This window comes from Pseudophryne corroboree, unplaced genomic scaffold (assembly GCF_028390025.1).
Source record: "Pseudophryne corroboree isolate aPseCor3 unplaced genomic scaffold, aPseCor3.hap2 scaffold_213, whole genome shotgun sequence".
In the NCBI taxonomy this organism is placed as follows: domain Eukaryota; kingdom Metazoa; phylum Chordata; class Amphibia; order Anura; family Myobatrachidae; genus Pseudophryne; species Pseudophryne corroboree.
The window spans coordinates 331045-348956 of NW_026968774.1; the positions used below are offsets into that span (position 1 = coordinate 331045).

General features: G+C 47.1%; 12 non-coding genes across 12 annotated transcripts; 7 read left to right on the forward strand and 5 right to left on the reverse strand.

The window, feature by feature from the left end:
* The first annotated feature begins 194 nt into the window (after positions 1–194).
* Positions 195–310, forward strand: LOC135006600 (U5 spliceosomal RNA). The gene has a single exon (XR_010206777.1). It is a non-coding gene; the product is annotated as a U5 spliceosomal RNA (small nuclear RNA).
* Positions 311–2768: 2458 nt separating this feature from the next.
* Positions 2769–2884, forward strand: LOC135006591 (U5 spliceosomal RNA). The gene has a single exon (XR_010206768.1). It is a non-coding gene; the product is annotated as a U5 spliceosomal RNA (small nuclear RNA).
* A 275-nt stretch (positions 2885–3159) lies between these two features.
* On the forward strand, positions 3160–3275 carry LOC135006588 (U5 spliceosomal RNA). The gene has a single exon (XR_010206765.1). It is a non-coding gene; the product is annotated as a U5 spliceosomal RNA (small nuclear RNA).
* Positions 3276–3550: 275 nt separating this feature from the next.
* Positions 3551–3663, forward strand: LOC135006615 (U5 spliceosomal RNA). The gene has a single exon (XR_010206791.1). It is a non-coding gene; the product is annotated as a U5 spliceosomal RNA (small nuclear RNA).
* A 3839-nt stretch (positions 3664–7502) lies between these two features.
* On the reverse strand, positions 7503–7666 carry LOC135006479 (U1 spliceosomal RNA). Its single transcript, XR_010206673.1, has one exon. It is a non-coding gene; the product is annotated as a U1 spliceosomal RNA (small nuclear RNA).
* Positions 7667–7810: 144 nt separating this feature from the next.
* LOC135006566 (U5 spliceosomal RNA) lies at positions 7811–7926 on the forward strand. The gene has a single exon (XR_010206744.1). It is a non-coding gene; the product is annotated as a U5 spliceosomal RNA (small nuclear RNA).
* Positions 7927–8196: 270 nt separating this feature from the next.
* LOC135006611 (U5 spliceosomal RNA) lies at positions 8197–8313 on the forward strand. The gene has a single exon (XR_010206787.1). It is a non-coding gene; the product is annotated as a U5 spliceosomal RNA (small nuclear RNA).
* Positions 8314–8599: 286 nt separating this feature from the next.
* On the forward strand, positions 8600–8715 carry LOC135006568 (U5 spliceosomal RNA). The gene has a single exon (XR_010206746.1). It is a non-coding gene; the product is annotated as a U5 spliceosomal RNA (small nuclear RNA).
* Positions 8716–15344: 6629 nt separating this feature from the next.
* Positions 15345–15508, reverse strand: LOC135006635 (U1 spliceosomal RNA). Its single transcript, XR_010206810.1, has one exon. It is a non-coding gene; the product is annotated as a U1 spliceosomal RNA (small nuclear RNA).
* A 671-nt stretch (positions 15509–16179) lies between these two features.
* LOC135006548 (U1 spliceosomal RNA) lies at positions 16180–16342 on the reverse strand. Its single transcript, XR_010206733.1, has one exon. It is a non-coding gene; the product is annotated as a U1 spliceosomal RNA (small nuclear RNA).
* Positions 16343–16494: 152 nt separating this feature from the next.
* On the reverse strand, positions 16495–16658 carry LOC135006348 (U1 spliceosomal RNA). Its single transcript, XR_010206551.1, has one exon. It is a non-coding gene; the product is annotated as a U1 spliceosomal RNA (small nuclear RNA).
* A 671-nt stretch (positions 16659–17329) lies between these two features.
* Positions 17330–17492, reverse strand: LOC135006486 (U1 spliceosomal RNA). The gene has a single exon (XR_010206680.1). It is a non-coding gene; the product is annotated as a U1 spliceosomal RNA (small nuclear RNA).
* Between the last annotated feature and the right edge of the window lie 420 nt (positions 17493–17912).

Below are 17912 nucleotides of genomic sequence, written 5' to 3' on the forward strand. Positions count from 1 at the left end.
TTTCTTTTCAAACAGAACTTTCTTGACCATGCTACTTGCTTGAAAGATCTGGGAGCACATGGAATACAGTACAAACCATGCTTATAGCAAGGAGAAGCCAGGTGAGAAATCTGCTTTCTTTCAAATTGGGCGCTCACTTTGATCTGAATGAGGACTGCTGGCATGGCACTCAGGCGACAGGTGGAATCTTGGTCATGCTCTGGTTTCTCTTCAGAACTAACAAATATTTCGCCTTTTATTAAAGATTTCCGTGGAGAGGAGCAAAACTGAGTTTTATCTCAATTTTTGCATGCCCCATATTATTGGGGTTTCTTTTATCAGTTTAAAGACAGAACGAGTGTGCTTTCTTGTTAGCTTTAATGTAAGTTTATTTGTATAACAATGACAGTAAATGTCTGTTTCTTTTCAAGCAGAACTTTCTTGACCATACTAATTGCTTGAAAGATCTGGGAGCACATGGAAAAGAGTACAAACCATGCTTATAGCAAGGGGAAGCCTGGTGAGAAATCTGCTTTCTTTCTTTCAAATTGGGTGCTCACTTTGAGCTGAATGAGGACTGCTGGCATCAGGGCCGGCTCTAGGCATGTTCGAATAGAGCGGCCGCGCAGGGCGCCACCCTTATGGGCGCCACGCGCTGGCGCCGCCATATTCGATGCTGGAGCCGGCCCTGTGTGTGTGCTGCTGCAGCATTTGGCGGTCGCGCTGTGTATGCGCGCTGCGCGGCGCCGGTATCTAACGTCAGACGCCGGCGCCGCGCATAGCCCGCCTGCACAAGTGGCCGCCCACCCGCCCGCCAGCCCGGACCCAGGCTCAGGCTCACTCGCCCGGCCTCCCGCCCGCCCGCCAGCGCTCCCACACAGGCGGACAGCAGTACTCCTCCCCAGCGCCGCAGGTATTTTTTTTTTTTTGGGGGGGGGGAGATCCGCACTGTGGGGGCATTTCTGGCACACAGGGGGCATTTTTGGTTATGTGGGGGCATTTCTGGCACTGTGGGGGCATTTCTGGCTCTGTGGGGGGCATTTCTGGCACTGTGGGGGCATTTCTGGCACTGTGGGGGCATTGCATATCTGGCTCTGTGGGGGCATATTTGGCACTGTGGGGACATATCAGGCACTGTGGGGACATTTCTGGCACTGTGGGGGCATTTCTGGCACTGTGTGGGCATTTCTGGCACTGTGGGGGCATTTCTGGCACTGTGGGGGCATTTATCTGGCTCTGTGGGGGCATTTATCTGGCTCTGTGGGGGCATTTATCTGGCTCTGTGGGGGCATTTATCTGGCACTGTGGGGGCATTTCTGGCACTGTGGGGGCATTTCTGGCACTGTGGGGACATATCAGGCACTGTGGGGGCATATCTGGCACTGTGGGGGCATATCTGGCACTGTGGGGGCATATCTGGCACTGTGGGGGCATTTCTGGCACTGTGGGGGCATTTCTGGCACTGTGGGGGCATTTATCTGGCTCTGTGGGGGCATTTATCTGGCACTGTGGGGGCATTTATCTGGCACTGGGGGCATTTATCTGGCACTGTGGGGGCATTTCTGGCACCGTGGGGGCATATCTGGCACTGTGGGGGCATATCTGGCACTGTGGGGACATATCTGGCACTGTGGGGGCATTTATCTGGCTCTGTGGGGGCATTTATGTATCAGGCACCGTGGGGGCATTTATGTATCAGGCACCGTGGGGGCATTTATGTATCATGCACCGTGGGGGCATTTATGTATCATGCACCGTGGGGGCATTTATGTATCAGGCACCGTGGGGACATTTATGTATCTGGCACCGTGGGGGCATTTATGTATCTGGCACCGTGGGGGCATTTATGTATCTGGCACCGTGGGGGCATTTATGTATCAGGCACCGTGGGGGCATTTATGTATCTGGCACCGTGGGGGCATTTATGTATCTGGCACCGTGGGGGCATTTATGTATCTGGCACCGTGGGGGCATTTCTTGCACTGTGGGGGCATTTCTTGCACTGTGGGGACATTTCTTGCACTGTGGGGGCATATCTTGCACTGTGAGGGCATTAATGTATGTGGCACTGTGGGGGCATATCTGCGCTGTGGGGGCATTTATCCATCTGGAACTGTGTGGCCATTTATGTAGCTGGCACTGCTGGGGGGCATGTCACGTGTAGCTGGCACTGCTGGGGGGCATGTCATGTGTAGCTGGCACTGCTGGGGGGCATATCATGTAGTGTTCCCGCTAGGCGTCTGTGGCTGGGCAGTGTGTCTCAGTGCTCTACCTGGCGCAATGTGTCTAACGTGCTCTTATAGGAGGTTCTACCTGGTGCAATGTGTATTAGCTGCACTACTGTGTGGTGTAATGTGAATTGCCACTATAATGTGGCTACGCACCTTCCCCACGAAGTAACTCCCCTAAATTTTTGCTGCGCGCCTTCGGCGCGCACTGTCCATGCTTTAGCGTGTGGAAATGGGAACAACAAGCATTACAGTATGTACATCATTTTGCCCACCTAACTTAAAAATGTGCCCTCCCTGTGATCAGCAACCTGCCCTAAAAAGTGAACACTAGCACGTGTAGCTGGCACTGCTGGAGGGCATGTCATGTGTAGCTGGCACTGCTGGGGGACGAGACGACGCCCACTTTTTCAAGAGGCCACACCCACTTTTCCAAGGGCGCGCGCGCCTTCGGCGCGCGCATGGGGGGGGGCACTTTTACATTTTCTCGCTCAGGGTGCTAGTAGGCCTGGAGCCGGCCCTGGCTGGCATGGCACTCAGGCGACAGGTGGAATCTTGGTCATGCTCTGGTTTCTCTTCAGAACGAACAAATCTTTCGCCTTTTACTAAAGATTTCCATGGAGAGGAGCAAAACTGAGTTTTATCTCAAATTTTGCATGCCCCATCTTATTGGGGTTTTATTTTATCGGTTTAAAGATAGAACGAGTGTGCTTTAATGTAAGCTCATTTGCATAGAAATGACAGTAAATGTTTGTTTCTTTTCAAACAGAACTTTCTTGACTATACTAATTGCTTGAAAGATCTGGGAACACATGGAAAAAAATACAAACCATGTTTATAGCTAGGGGAAGCCTGGTGAGAAATCTGCTTTCTTTCTTTCAAATTGGGTGCTCACTTTGAGCTGAATAAGAACTGCTGGCATGGCACTCAGGCGACAGGTGGAATCTTGGTCATGCTCTGGTTTCTCTTCAGAACGAACAAATCTTTCGCCTTTTACTAAAGATTTCCGTGGAGAGGAGCAAAACTGAGTTTTATCTCATTTTTTCCTTGCCCCATCTTATTGGGGTTTTATTTTATCTGTTTAAAGATAGAACGAGTGTGCTTTAATGTAAGCTCATTTGCATAGAAATTACAGTAAATGTTTGTTTCTTTTCAAACAGAACTTTCTTGACCACACTAATTGCTTGAAAGATCTGGGAGCACATGGAAAAGAGTACAAACCATGTTTATAGCAAGGGTAAGCCTGGTGAGAAATCTGCTTTCTTTCATTCAAATTGGGTGCTCACTTTCAGCTGAATGAGAACTGCTGGCATGGCACTCAGGCGACAGGTGGAATCTTGGTCATGCTCTGGATTCTCTTCAGAACTAACAAATATTTCGCCTTTTATTAAAGATTTCCGTGGAGAGGAGCAAAACTGAGTTTTATCTCAATTTTTGCATGCCCCATATCATACCTCCCAACTGTCCCGATTTTCGCGGGACAGTCCCGTTTTTTGGGGACTGTCCCGCTGTCCCACCTGCGGGCCGCAGTGTCCCGCGGTGGGGAGGACAGTTGGGAGGCTCTGTCTGTCGCTGCCCTGCTTAGCAGAGCAGCGGTGAATAGACGCTGTGCGCATGCGCACAGCGTCTATTCACTGAAGTCAGAGGGAGAGGTGGCATGCCAGCGGCTCACAGAGCGCTGGGCATGCCCCCTCAGTGCCGAAAACGGGGGCGTGACTCGCGATCGCGGGTCCTCCCGCGAAGTCACACCCCCTTTTACTTAGGCCACGCTGCAATTGTTCATGCCGTTGGCTTGTGTTCTGTTGAATGCCACGTTCTGCGGCATGCTTAAGGTGTGAGCTGGTAAGATGCTCACCTTAGTTTAACAATAAATCCTTTCCTCGAAATGTCCGTCTCCCTGGGCACAGTTCCTATAACTGGAGTCTGGAGGAGGGGCATAGAGGGAGGAGCCAGTTCACACCCTTTGATAGTCTTAAAGTGCCCATGTCTCTTGCGGATCCCGTCTATACCCCATGGTTCTTAATGTGACCCCAGCATCCTCTACGGACTAAGAGAAAAGGATGCCCTTGCGCACTATCCTGACTTCTCCTCCCGTCTGCTTACTTTGTGCCTTCCAACGCACAATGCGAACTACAGGTGGTGCTGCAGGGCCCACACCCTTTTACTTGCCTTACAGAACAGCTCTGGAGCTGTTACAGTGCCCAGCTGCTGCAAGAAATCAGCTTGAATGCTTCAGGGGATGGGGCATGGCCAACATGAGCCCCACACCAAAGGAGGGTGGGGGTGTTTAATGAGAACTAGGGGTCATCCAAGCACTGCAAAAGGCCGCCATGCCCTGCACGCCCCTTTTCTCTTTTCATATGCAGATGAGGGTTCCAGCCAACTTTGGCCCACTGCTTGGATAACATCACTGTATGCAAATCCGTCTGCTGCAGACCTTCCCCCAGGAATGCTTGTACTAGATGTTGCATATGGTTTGATATTTGATGGTGCTTCAGTATTAGGCAGCCTTCCGCCCTCCCATGTTCATCTGAAAAGATGTGGTCTCCCTGCAGTTGTTGTCCCCAGACGAGAGTTCCCTTGTGCTTCCTCAGTTGAATCTCCTTAACTTGACGGGGGAGGGGCTGCCAGAGCAGACACCCTCCCCAGCCCTATCCCAACTCATACTTATTTTGCATATGAGATTTCTTGATCATGAAGATTGTTCTCACAGGGTGAGGTTCATCCATTATATTTTAAAATAGGAAGGTACAAATTACATATTTGAATTGCATTTATGTGCTGGATTCAAATGTCCCCCCCCCCCTTCCATTCTCAATTGTGCCCGTCAGCAGCTATTCTAAGGTTGCTGCCAATGGGTGTGACACATTAATTTCTTCTGTGGGGTACACTGGACTCCACAAGGATTCACATTGGGGTGTAGAGTAGGATCTTGATCTGAGGCACCAACCGGCTCAAAGCTTTTGACTGTTCCCAAGATGCTCAGTGCATTCTCCTCTATAACCCCGCTTCCATGAACAGGGAGCTCAGTTTGTAGTTGGTGCCTTCAGTAGCAGGCCACTTAACAGGGGCCTGCCTCAGGCAGCCTATTCTTAGCTATAAATTTTGACAAGAAAAGAAGAACTTGTTTTATGAGAATCTACAAGGGCTGCAGCAGGCTAGGTCTAATAGACATCTTTACTGCAGCTTCATCACTCCCAGCGACGCTGTATACTCCCGTGCCCTGGTTGCTGGGTCACTGCAGCGGAGGCTCCGGTTTCATCCTAAGGTCAGTCACACACACACCACCCTTCCGGATCACGAGGCCGCTGTTGAAGGGGAGCGTGGCCGTAGGGGGTGGACCGTGTGCGCACTGGCGTGGACACTGATTACTGGGCAGCCGCTCCACTAGCCACCAGGTACAGTTAAGGAGCACAGGTCTGGGGGTTTTTCTCCTATATTAACCCAATTTTGTACTGCCCGCAGCGCATTGTGATAGGTAATAGGGCCTGATTCAGGTTGGATTGCAATCACAATAAGCGATCCAACTGCAAAAATTGCTAAGAGCATACGCATGTGCCTGCATTTTCTGCGGCACCCCGCAGAGAATGCGATCGCCTCTGCCTGTCAATCGGGGCGGGGGGGGGGGGATAGGTGGGTCAGCAACACTCCATTTCCAAGTGAGGGATGGAGCGGTGCGGGTGCAAGGCTTCAAAATGGGGTCTGCAATGGAGGAGACACAGGGGGCGTGGTCACAGCGGCTGTATGACATCACATTCAGCCGCTGTGATCACAAAAATGGTGGCGGCTTCCTGCGCGCACATACAGTCTGCACCAGCAGGAGGCTACACCATTTTTTATGATCACGCTGAACTGCAGTGCGACTGCAATTACAGCATGGTCAAGAAGGGAGGCGTCATGCTGGGTGGCCATGCCTTTTCACTGTGCAGGAGCCAGCACCGCTCACACACTAGTCCCCGGGTGCAGTCCCCAACCCCCGGGACACCCGGAGCAACAAAATGTAGATTCAGGCCACCAGGCCACGTCCCTACCTATGAAACCATGCCTCCTTTTTACCATTGCGCTGCTTATCTGCGCGCACTGCATTACAATCTCCCTCGCCACCTCTCTGGGTGTCACCAGTAATAGTGACACCTCTGCCATGCTTGTAGCAGCTGGTCCTAAGATCTACGCCTCAAGCCCTGAGTGTTTGCCCTTGTGACTTGTTGATCATCATAGCGAAGCAGATGCTTACAGAAAACTGCAGGGGCTTAGATTGAAAATAAAAAAATTGATGGGTATAAGGTAGAGAGGAGCGGGTTCGGTTCTCCGAGAACCGAATTCCCCACGAACTCCACGTGGTTTACACTTGTCCGAGGCAGGCTCGGTTGTTCCCGCCTGACTCGGAAAACCTGAACAAGGGAAAATGTCATCATCCCGCTGTCGGATTCTCGCGAGATTCGGATTCCATATAAAGAGCTGCGCGTTGCCGCCATTTTTACTCGTGCATTGAAGAGAGAGCGGAATGGACGTGGCTATGTTCTCTCAGTGGAAATCTCAATAGCAGTGCTCAGTATCAGTGGTTACTTATTGCTGCTCAGTAATACTAGTAGTGTGTCTCTCCTGCTCAGTGTCAGTTCTCAGTAGTATCCTCATCAGTGCTCAGATCACTGCTCATTGTCTTGTGCTGCATTGTGGTGCTCAGCATACTACAGTACATTACTAATAGTCCAGTGCTGCATCTTGCTGCTCAGTGTCAGTTCTAGTATCCTCATCAGTGCTCACTATCACTGTTCATTGCATTTTGGTTTTCTGTATACTACAGTAACATAGTAATATAGTAACATATAGTAACATAGTTTTTGAGGTTGAATAGAGGCAAATTGCCCATCGTGTTCAACCTGTTTTAAGTTGTGATGATTCTACATACTTGCTGAATAATGTTTTATGACTAGTTAGCTACTATAACTCATGTTACCCCCGGATTAACCATGTTGATATTTTAAGTATTATAACCTTGGATAGCTTTTTCATTCAGAAATGTATCCATTCCTTTTTTAAATCCAATTACAGAGTCCGCCATTACCACCTTCCCTGGCAGGGAATTCCACATCCTGATTGCCCTAACAGTGAAGATCATAGTATCTCACCTGGCAGGTAAGTAGGAGTTGGGCTAGAGCTGTGGAGGATTGCTGCTCGGGCACCCCCTGTCAAGTGAAGGAGATCCAACTGAGGCAGCACAAGGGAACTCTCGAAAGAAGAACAAGGCTAGAGGAAGATCTGAGACAAAGAAATCTGACTTTTACCAGAGCTGACCAGAGGAAAGCACAAACACAGTCCCCCACTACCACAAATAATGCAGTCGAGTTTCCCACATTTGGGGAAATCACAGGGGTCAGCATACCCAGAATGCAATGAATGAACCTCACCCTGGGAGAACAATCTTCATGACCATGGTATCTCCTATGCAAAATAAGTATGATTTGGGATAGGGCTGGGGAGGGCCGCTGCTCAGGCACATCTCTGTCAAGTAAAGGAGATTCAACTGAGGCAGCACAAGGGAACTCTCATCTGGGGACAACAACTGCAGGGAGAACACATATTTTCAGATGAAAATCTTGGTCATGCTCTGGTTTCTCTTCAGAACGAACAAATCTTTCGCCTTTTACTAAAGATTTCCGTGGAGAGGAGCAAAACTGAGTTTTACCTCAATTTTTGCATGCCCCATCTTTTTGGGGTTTCTTTTATCGGTTTAAAGATAGAATGAGTGTGCTTTAATGAAAGCTCATTTGCATAGAAATTACAGTAAATGTTTGTTTCTTTTCAAACAGAACTTTCTTGACCATGCTACTTACTTGAAAGATCTGGGAGCACATGGAATACAGTACAAACCATGCTTATAGCAAGGAGAAGCCAGGTGAGAAATCTGCTTTCTTTCAAATTGGGCGCTCACTTTGATCTGAATGAGGACTGCTGGCATGGCACTCAGGCGACAGGTGGAATCTTGGTCATGCTCTGGTTTCTCTTCAGAATGAACAAATCTTTCGCCTTTTATTAAAGATTATCCGTGGAGAGGAGCAAAACTGAGTTTTATCTCAATTTTTGCATGCCCCATATTATTGGGGTTTCTTTTATCAGTTTAAAGACAGAACGAGTGAGCTTTCTTGTTGGCTTTAATGTAAGTTTATTTGTATAACAATGACAGTAAATGTCTGTTTCTTTTCAAGCAGAACTTTCTTGACCATACTAATTGCTTGAAAGATCTGGGAGCACATGGAAAAGAGTACAAACCATGCTTATAGCAAGGGGAAGCCTGGTGAGAAATCTGCTTTCTTTCTTTCATATTGGGTGCTCACTTTGAGCTGAATGAGGACTGCTGGCATGGCACTCAGGCGACAGGTGGAATCTTGGTCATGCTCTGGTTTCTCTTCAGAACGAACAAATCTTTCGCCTTTTACTAAAGATTTCCGTGGAGAGGAGCAAAACTGAGTTTTATCTAAATTTTTGCATGCCCCATATTATTGGGGTTTCTTTTATCTGTTTAAAGACAGAACGAGTGTGCTTTCTTGTTAGCTTTAATGTAAGTTGCCATAGATGCAGTGAAACACGCGTGTAGGGCACGGCGTGTCCTCGTGTATTTGACTCATGTGAAATGTTATAAAACAAAAATATATGATTATGATGTTAGCTGTTAGTCTCCACTAATAGGGAATAGAAGCTGAGCTATAAGAAAGGAATACACTAGATATGATGTCACTTAGCAATTACAATGTCTAAAGTGCATACAGATAGCTACTAATAACTCTTGATAAGAAAGTATATCAGTGTGGGTATATTTATATGATGGGATATTGGGACTAGTGAATATATATCACTCCTGCTGTCCAGATTGGCAATAACCAGACAATTATGATAAGAGTAGAGATGTCACATGGGCTGCTATAGATATTAATTTAATGCTGTATGTGTCATTTGTTACAAATGGATACATTTTCTATGAGTCAGCCTAGCAGCTGCATGTTCTAACAGAACACTATCCTCACACAGAATCTGCTAACCTTGAGATAACTAAATGACAGTGTGTAACAGTCTCTTTACTATAAGACTGTTACAAAGTAATATATATATTTGAAGTCAGTCTAGCAGCTGTGTGTTCCAGCAGTTTATAAGACAAAGAAAATCTCCTATTGTGGAATCTAGACACATGGGACTGCTGGCCTGTGTCATACTATTTCAATGTAATACCAGTAACATGTATATAACTGTTACATAATTGTTACAAATGGATAAATCTTTGAGTCAGCCTAGCAGCTGCATGTCCTAACAGGACACCATAAATCCTTTACAGTGTAACAAATTGATTGGTAACACTTAAAGGCTGGAGAGCAGTTATATGCCTTACTAGCATACTCAATATACCACATTATTACACCAGTTACCACGATTATTGACAGCGCATTTGATATATTATATTACCCTCACACTGAGTCTGTTTACCTTTAGATAACTAAGTGACCGAATATGTAACAGTTTCTCTATCATAAGACTGTTACAAAGTGAGATAGATATATTTGGAAGTCAGTCAAACAGCTGTGTGTTTCAGCGGTTTATAAGAAAATTCCTCATTGTGGAATCTGGACCACTAAGGGTTATTATATATATAGCACATGGAATTGCCACATCTCCCTATATGATAATTTCATTACACTGTAACATAATAAGAATTAACTCTTTAACAGTGTAAATAGAGAGTAATGAATCTCTGACACATGGAATATATTATTTCTTAGATGAATTGGATAAACCATTATGACAGACACTTTGCTTCCTAATAAGAATTGAGGTGGCTATACCTCTAAGGAAAGCATTATTGCCTACGCCTAGATCAGATTAAATAAGATCTGGCTGAATATATGAAGGAAGGTTGCTATTTATATGAGAATTGGAATTGCTATATTCCTTAAGGCAACCCCACCGATTGATATATGTTGTCAATTAAGTATATCTGAACGGCTATATCTGGACCAGATTTAATAAGATCTGGCTGATTATATGAAGGAGGGCTGCTATTTATATTGGAATTGCCATATTCCTTAAGGCAACCGCACCTGTTGGTATATCTCGCCAATTAACTATATCTAAACAGCTAAATTAAAGCTATTCATCATTTTTTTAGTTTGGATATTAATAAATATGATCTTTCCATGATGCATAGAGATTTCCCTATCAAGTGATTCCTTATCCGATATAGAAAGCTATCCCCCTATGGTATTGAATTTAGGAATATAGTCTTAGGGGACACAGAGAAATAAGTGATCCCCATCTACCTAAGCACCCCACAAATTGGAGGTTAGCTTACCGGTTATACTCAATCACCCCCACAAATTCGCCAATGGGGATGGCTTCCCGGGAGGTAACCCCTATTGAGTGAAGGGAGTATATAGGATACGACCCAGTGGTACCTGACGACATAGATACTAACAGCTATTTAATAACATTACGCTAGAAAGTGATTATTAGCAACATATATATCTATATAAACAACCCCGCCAGGGTTGTGCCTTCAAAAATAATCACACACGGACACGCTTTTTAAACCTTTTTTTCACATCTCTTTATTCTTCTTATGCACATGTATGTTAGTTCTGTGATTTTAACCTTTATGTTTCACTGCAGTTTGGGATAATAATATTAATATTTATCCAATTTTAATACATACTTAATAAAGGTTATATTTTATGATTCATTCATTCTGTCCAGTGCGTCAACAGTGCAGATTTCTTCTTGTTTTTTCTCCCAAATTCTATAACAATGACAGTAAATGTTGTTACTTTTCAAACAGAACTTTCTTGACCATGCTACTTGCTTGAAAGATCTGGGAGCACATGGAAAACAGTACAAACCATGCAGTATCACAAGATCCTTTATTTGATCTTTCATGAAGATAGAGCAGAATTGAGGACACGTCAACAATTTCTGCCGAAGGTGGTTCATCTTTCCACATGGTGCCTTTGGCCACTGACACCTTCGTTGAGTCAAAGTCTCTGGCTGTGGTCAGAACTTTGAAAATTTATGTCACCAGAACGGTTCAGATTAGGAAAACAGAGGCTCTGTTTGTCCTGTATGCTCCCAACAGGATTGGGTGTCCTGCTTCCATGTAGACCATTATGCGCTGGATCTGTGGTAAGATTCAGCATGCTCATTCCACGGCAGGATTGCCGTTACTGAAATAGGTGAAGACCCATTCTACTAGAAAGGTGGGTTCATCCTGGGCAGCTGGTCGGGGAGTCTCGGCATTGCAATTTTGCCGAGCAGCTATTTAGTAAACACTTTTGCTAAGTTTTACAAGTTTGATACCTTGGCTGATGATAACCTCAAGTTGGGTCATTCGGTGCTGCAGAGTCGTACGCACTCTCCCACCCGTTCAAGAGCTTTGGTATAACCCCATGGTTCTTAATGTGACCCCAGCATCCTCTAGGTCGTATGAGAAAATAGGATTTTAATACCTACCGGTAAATCCTTTTCTCTTAGTCCGTAGAGGATGCTGGGCACCCGTCCCAGTCCATACTGTGTCTGCAGTTATTACTTGTGGTTATACACATGTTGTGTTATGGTTCTGGTCAGCTTTTTGCTGCAATTGTTCATGCCGTTGGCTTGTGTTCTGTTGAATGCCACATTCTGCGGCATGCTTAAGGTGTGAGCTGGTAAGATGCTCACCTTAGTTTAACAATAAATCCTTTCCTCGAAATGTCCGTCTCCCTGGGCTCAGTTCCTATAACTGGAGTCTGGAGGAGGGGCATAGAGGGAGGAGCCAGTTCACACCCTTTGAAAGTCTTAAAGTGCCCATGTCTCTTGCGGATCCCGTCTATACCCCATGGTTCTTAATGTGACCCCAGCATCCTCTACGGACTAAGAGAAAAGGATGCCCTTGCGCACTATCCTGACTTCTCCTCCCGTCTGCTTACTTTGTGCCTTCCAACGCACAATGCGAACTACAGGTGGTGCTGCAGGGCCCACACCCTTTTACTTGCCTTACAGAACAGCTCTGGAGCTGTTACAGTGCCCAGCTGCTGCAAGAAATCAGCTTGAATGCTTCAGGGGATGGGGCATGGCCAACATGAGCCCCACACCAAAGGAGGGTGGGGGTGTTTAATGCGAACTAGGGGTCATCCAAGCACCGCAAAAGGCCGCCATGCCCTGCATGCCCCTTTTCTCTTTTCATATGCAGATGAGGGTTCCAGCCAACTTTGGTCCACTGCTTGGATGACATCACCGTATGCAAATCCGTCTTCTGCAGACCTTCCCCCTGGAATGCTTGTACTAGTTGTTGCATATGGTTTGATATTTGATGGTGCTTCAATATTAGGCAGCCTTCCACCCTCCCATGTTCATCTGAACAGATGTGGTCTCCCTGCAGTTGTTGTCCCCAGACGAGAGTTCCCTTGTGCGTCCTCAGTTGAATCTCCTTAACTTGACGGGGGAGGGGCTGCCCGAGCAGCCACCCTCCCCAGCCCTATCCCAACTCATACTTATTTTGCATATGAGATCTCTTGATCATGAAGATTGTTCTCACAGGGTGAGGTTCATCCATTATATTTTAAAATAGGAAGGTACAAATTACATATTTGAATTGCATCTATGTGCTGGATTCAAATGTCCCCCCCCCCCTTCCTTTCTCAATTGTGCCCGTCAGCAGCTATTCTAAGGTTGCTGCCAATGGGTGTGACACATTAATTTCTTCTGTGGGGTACACTGGACTCCACAAGGATTCACATTGGGGTGTAGAGTAGGATCTTGATCTGAGGCACCAACCGGCTCAAAGCTTTTGACTGTTCCCAAGATGCTCAGTGCATTCTCCTCTATAACCCCGCTTCCATGAACAGGGAGCTCAGTTTGTAGTTGGTGCCTTCAGTAGCAGGCCTCTTAACAGGGGCCTGCCTCAAGCAGCCTATTCTTAGCTATTAATTTTGACAAGAAAAGAAGAACTTGTTTTATGAGAATCTACAAGGGCTGCAGCAGGCTAGGTCTAATAGACATCTTTACTGCAGCTTCATCACTCCCAGCGGCGCTGTATACTCCCGTGCCCTGGTTGCTGGGTCACTGCAGCGGAGGCTCCAGTTTCTTCCTAAGGTCAGTCACACACACACCGCCCTTCCGGATCACGAGGCCGCTGATGAAGGGGAGCGTGGCCGTAGGGGGTGGACCGTGTGCGCACTGGCGTGGACACTGATTACTGGGCAGCCGCTCCACTAGCCACCAGGTACAGTTAAGGAGCACAGGTCTGGGAGTTTTACTCCTATATTAACCCAATTTTGTACTGCCCGCAGCGCATTGTGATAGGTAATAGGGCCTGATTCAGGTTGGATTGCAATCACAATAAGCGATCCAACTGCAAAAATTGCTAAGAGCATACGCATGTGCCTACATTTTCTGCGGCACCCCGCAGAGAATGCGATCGCCTCTGCCTGTCAATCGGGGCGGGGGGGGGGGGAGAGGGGGGTCAGCAACACTCCATTTCCAAGTCAGGGATGGAGCGGTGCGGGGGCAAGGCTTCAAAATGGGGTCTGCAACGGAGGAGACACAGGGGGCGTGGTCACAGCGGCTGTATGACATCACATTCAGCCGCTGTGATCACAAAAATGGTGGCGGCTTCCTGCGCGCACATACAGTCTGCACCAGCAGGAGGCTACACCATTTTATATGATCACGCTGAACTGCAGTGCGACTGCAATTACAGCATGGTCAAGAATGGAGGCGTCATGCTCGGTGGCCATGCACTGTCACTGTGCAGGAGCCAGCACCGCACACACACTAGTCCCCGGGTGCAGCCCCCAACCCCCGGGACACCCGGAGCAACAAAATGTAGATTCAGGCCACCAGGCCACGTCCCTACCTATGAAACCATGCCTCCTTTTTACCATTGCACTGCTTATCTGCGCGCACTGCATTACAATCTCCCTCGCCACCTCTCTGGGTGTCACCAGTGATAGTGACACCTCTGCCATGCTTGTAGCAGCTGGTCCTAAGATCTACGCCTCAAGCCCTGAGTGTTTGCCCTTGTGACTTGTTGATCATCATAGCGAAGCAGATGCTTACAGAAAACTGCAGGGGCTTAGATTGAAAATAAAAAAATTGATGGGTATAAGGTAGAGAGGAGCGGGTTCGGTTCTCCGAGAACCGAATTCCCGACGAACTCCACGTGGTTTACACTGGTCCGAGGCAGGCTCGGTTGTTCCCGCCTGACTCGGAAAACCTGAACAAGGGAAAATGTCATCATCCCGCTGTCGGATTCTCGCGAGATTCGGATTCCATATAAAGAGCTGCGCGTTGCCGCCATTTTTACTCGTGCATTGAAGAGAGAGCGGAGAGGACGTGGCTATGTTCTCTCAGTGGAAATCTCAATATCAGTGCTCAGTATCAGTGGTTACTTATTGCTGCTCAGTAATACTAGTAGTGTGTCTCTCCTGCTCAGTGTCAGTTCTCAGTAGTATCCTCATCAGTGCTCAGTATCACTGCTCATTGTCTTGTGCTGCATTGTGGTGCTCAGCATACTACAGTACATTACTAATAGTCCAGTGCTGCATCTTGCTGCTCAGTGTCAGTTCTAGTATCCTCATCAGTGCTCACTATCACTGCTCATTACATTGTGGTGTTCTGTATACTACAGTAACATAGTAATATAGTAACATATAGTAACATAGTTTTTGAGGTTGAATAGAGGCAAATTGCCCATCGTGTTCAACCTGTTTTAAGTTGTGATGATTCTACATACTTGCTGAATAATGTTTTATGACTAGTTAACTACTATAACTCATGTTACCCCCGGAATAACCATGTTGATATTTTAAGTATTATAACCTTGGATAGCTTTTTCATTCAGAAATGTATCCATTCCTTTTTTAAATCCAATTACAGAGTCCGCCATTACCACCTTCCCTGGCAGGGAATTCCACATCCTGATTGCCCTAACAGTGAAGATCATAGTATCTCACCTGGCAAGTAAGTAGGAGTTGGGCTAGAGCTGTGGAGGATTGCTGCTCGGGCACCCCCTGTCAAGTGAAGGAGATCCAACTGAGGCAGCACAAGGGAACTCTCGAAAGAAGAACAAGGCTAGAGGAAGATCTGAGACAAAGAAATCTGACTTTTACCAGAGCTGACCAGAGGAAAGCACAAACACAGTCCCCCACTACCACAAATAATGCAGTCGAGTTTCCCACATTTGGGGAAATCACAGGGGTCAGCATACCCAGAGTGCAATGAATGAACCTCACCCTGGGAGAACAATCTTCATGACCATGGTATCTCCTATGCAAAATAAGTATGATTTGGGATAGGGCTGGGGAGGGCCGCTGCTCAGGCACATCTCTGTCAAGTAAAGGAGATTCAACTGAGGCAACACAAGGGAACTCTCATCTGGGGACAACAACTGCAGGGAGAACACATATTTTCAGATGAACATGGGAGGGCAGAAGGCTGCCTAATACTGAAGCACCCCCAAACAACAAACCAAATGCAACTACTAGTGCAAGCATTCCTGGGGGAAGGCCTGCAGCAGATGGATTTGCATATGGTGATGTCATCCAAGCAGTGGGTCAAAGTTGGCTTCAACCCTCGTCTGCATATGAAAATAAAAATGGGGTGTGCAGGGCATGGCGGCCTTTTGCGGCGCTTGGATGACCCCTAGTTCGCATTAAACACCTCCACCTTCCTTCGGTGTGGGGCTCATGTTGGCTATGCCCCAGCCCCTGAAGCATTCAAGCTGATTTCTTGCAGCAGCTGGGCACTGTAACAGCTCCAGAGCTGCTCTGTAAAGCAAGTAAAAGGGTGTGGGCCCTGCAGCACTACCTGTAGTTTGCATTGTGCTTTGGAAGGCACAAAGTAAGCAGATGGGAGAAGTCAGGATAGTGCACAAGGGCATAGAAGGGAGCGGCTCAAGAAAAGAGAAGTGGAAACAGACAGCAAACTAGGCTGGAGAGAGACCTGAGACAAAGAGATCTGAATTATACGAGAGCCGACCAGAGGAAACACAAATTATGTAATCAAGTGTCCCACATTTGGGGAAATCGTAGGAGCAGCACACCCAGAGTGCATTGGGTGAGCCTTGCCCTGGGAGAAGCACCTTCCTGATCATAGTATCTCACCTGGCAGGTAAGTAGGAGTTGGGCTAGAGCTGGGGAGGGTCGCTGTTCGGGCACCCCCCTGTCAAGTGAAGGAGCTCCAACTGAGGCAGCACAAGGAAACTCTCGAAAAAAGAACAAGGCTAGAGGAAGATCTGAGACAAAGAAATCTGACTTTTACCAGAGCTGACCAGAGGAAAGCACAAACACAGTCCCCCACTACCACAAATAATGCAGTCGAGTTTCCCACATTTGGGGAAATCACAGGGGTCAGCATACCCAGAATGCAATGAATGAACCTCACCCTGGGAGAACAATCTTCATGACAATGGTATCTCCTATGCAAAATAAGTATGATTTGGGATAGGGCTGGGGAGGGCCGCTGCTCAGGCACATCTCTGTCAAGTAAAGGAGATTCAACTGAGGCAGCACAAGGGAACTCTCATCTGGGGACAACAACTGCAGGGAGAACACATATTTTCAGATGAACATGGGAGAGCAGAAGGCTGCCTAATACTGAAGCACCCCCAAACAACAAACCAAATGCAACAACTAGTACAAGCATTCCTGGGAAAAGGTCTGCAGAAGACGGATTTGCATACGGTGATGTCATCCAAGCAGTGGGCCAAAGTTGGCTGGAACCCTCATCTGCATATGAAAAGAGAAAAGGGGTATGCAGGGCATGGCGGCCTTTTGCGGCGCTTGGATGACCCTTAGTTCGCATTAAACACCTCCACCCTCCGTCGGTGTGGGGCTCATGTTGGCTATGCCCCAGCCCCTGAAGCATTCAAGCTGATTTCTTGCAGCAGCTGGGCACTGTAACAGCTCCAGAGCTGCTCTGAAAGGCAAGTAAAAGGGTGTGGGCCCTGCAGCACTACCTGTAGTATGCATTGTGCGTTGGAAGGCACAAAGTAAGCAGACAGGAGAAGTCAGGAGAGTGCACAAGGGCATAGAAGGCAGCGGCTCAAGAAAAGAGAAGTGGAAACAGACAGCAAACTAGGCTGGAGAGAGACCTGAGACAAAGAGATCTGAATTATACGAGAGCCGACCAGGGGAAACACAAATTATGCAGTCAAGTTTCCCACATTTGGGGAAATCGCAGGAGCAGCACACCCAGAGTGCAATGGGTGAGCCTTGCCCTGGGAGAAGCACCTTCATGATCATAGTATCTCACCTGGCAGGTATGTAGGAGTTGGGCTAGAGCTGGGGAGGGTCGCTGCTTGGGTACCTGAAGGGTTAAATATACTCTGTCATTGTGCATTGTGTAAATATTGTTTCTTTTTCTTTTGCCTTGGATTTAGCTTGCATTGCATAAAATGAATATAGCTCCACCCATAGTTTGTTGGGAACTGTGTGAAATCACCACCCCTAGATGAAGTACTAGGCTGTATCCTACATCCCCCCATGTAGCCTGTTTTACCCCTCCTATGCAGTAAAGTTAAACCAATAAAGTATTTACTTTTGCCTACCCCTCCCTGGACATTCCAATCCCTCCCTAGACAATGATGCCTTATATACCATTGTTATGAACAATAAACGCAGAGTGATTCTTAACTACATGGTGTCGTGTATTATCTGTAACGTTAAGGATTGCTCTCACTGACGTCAG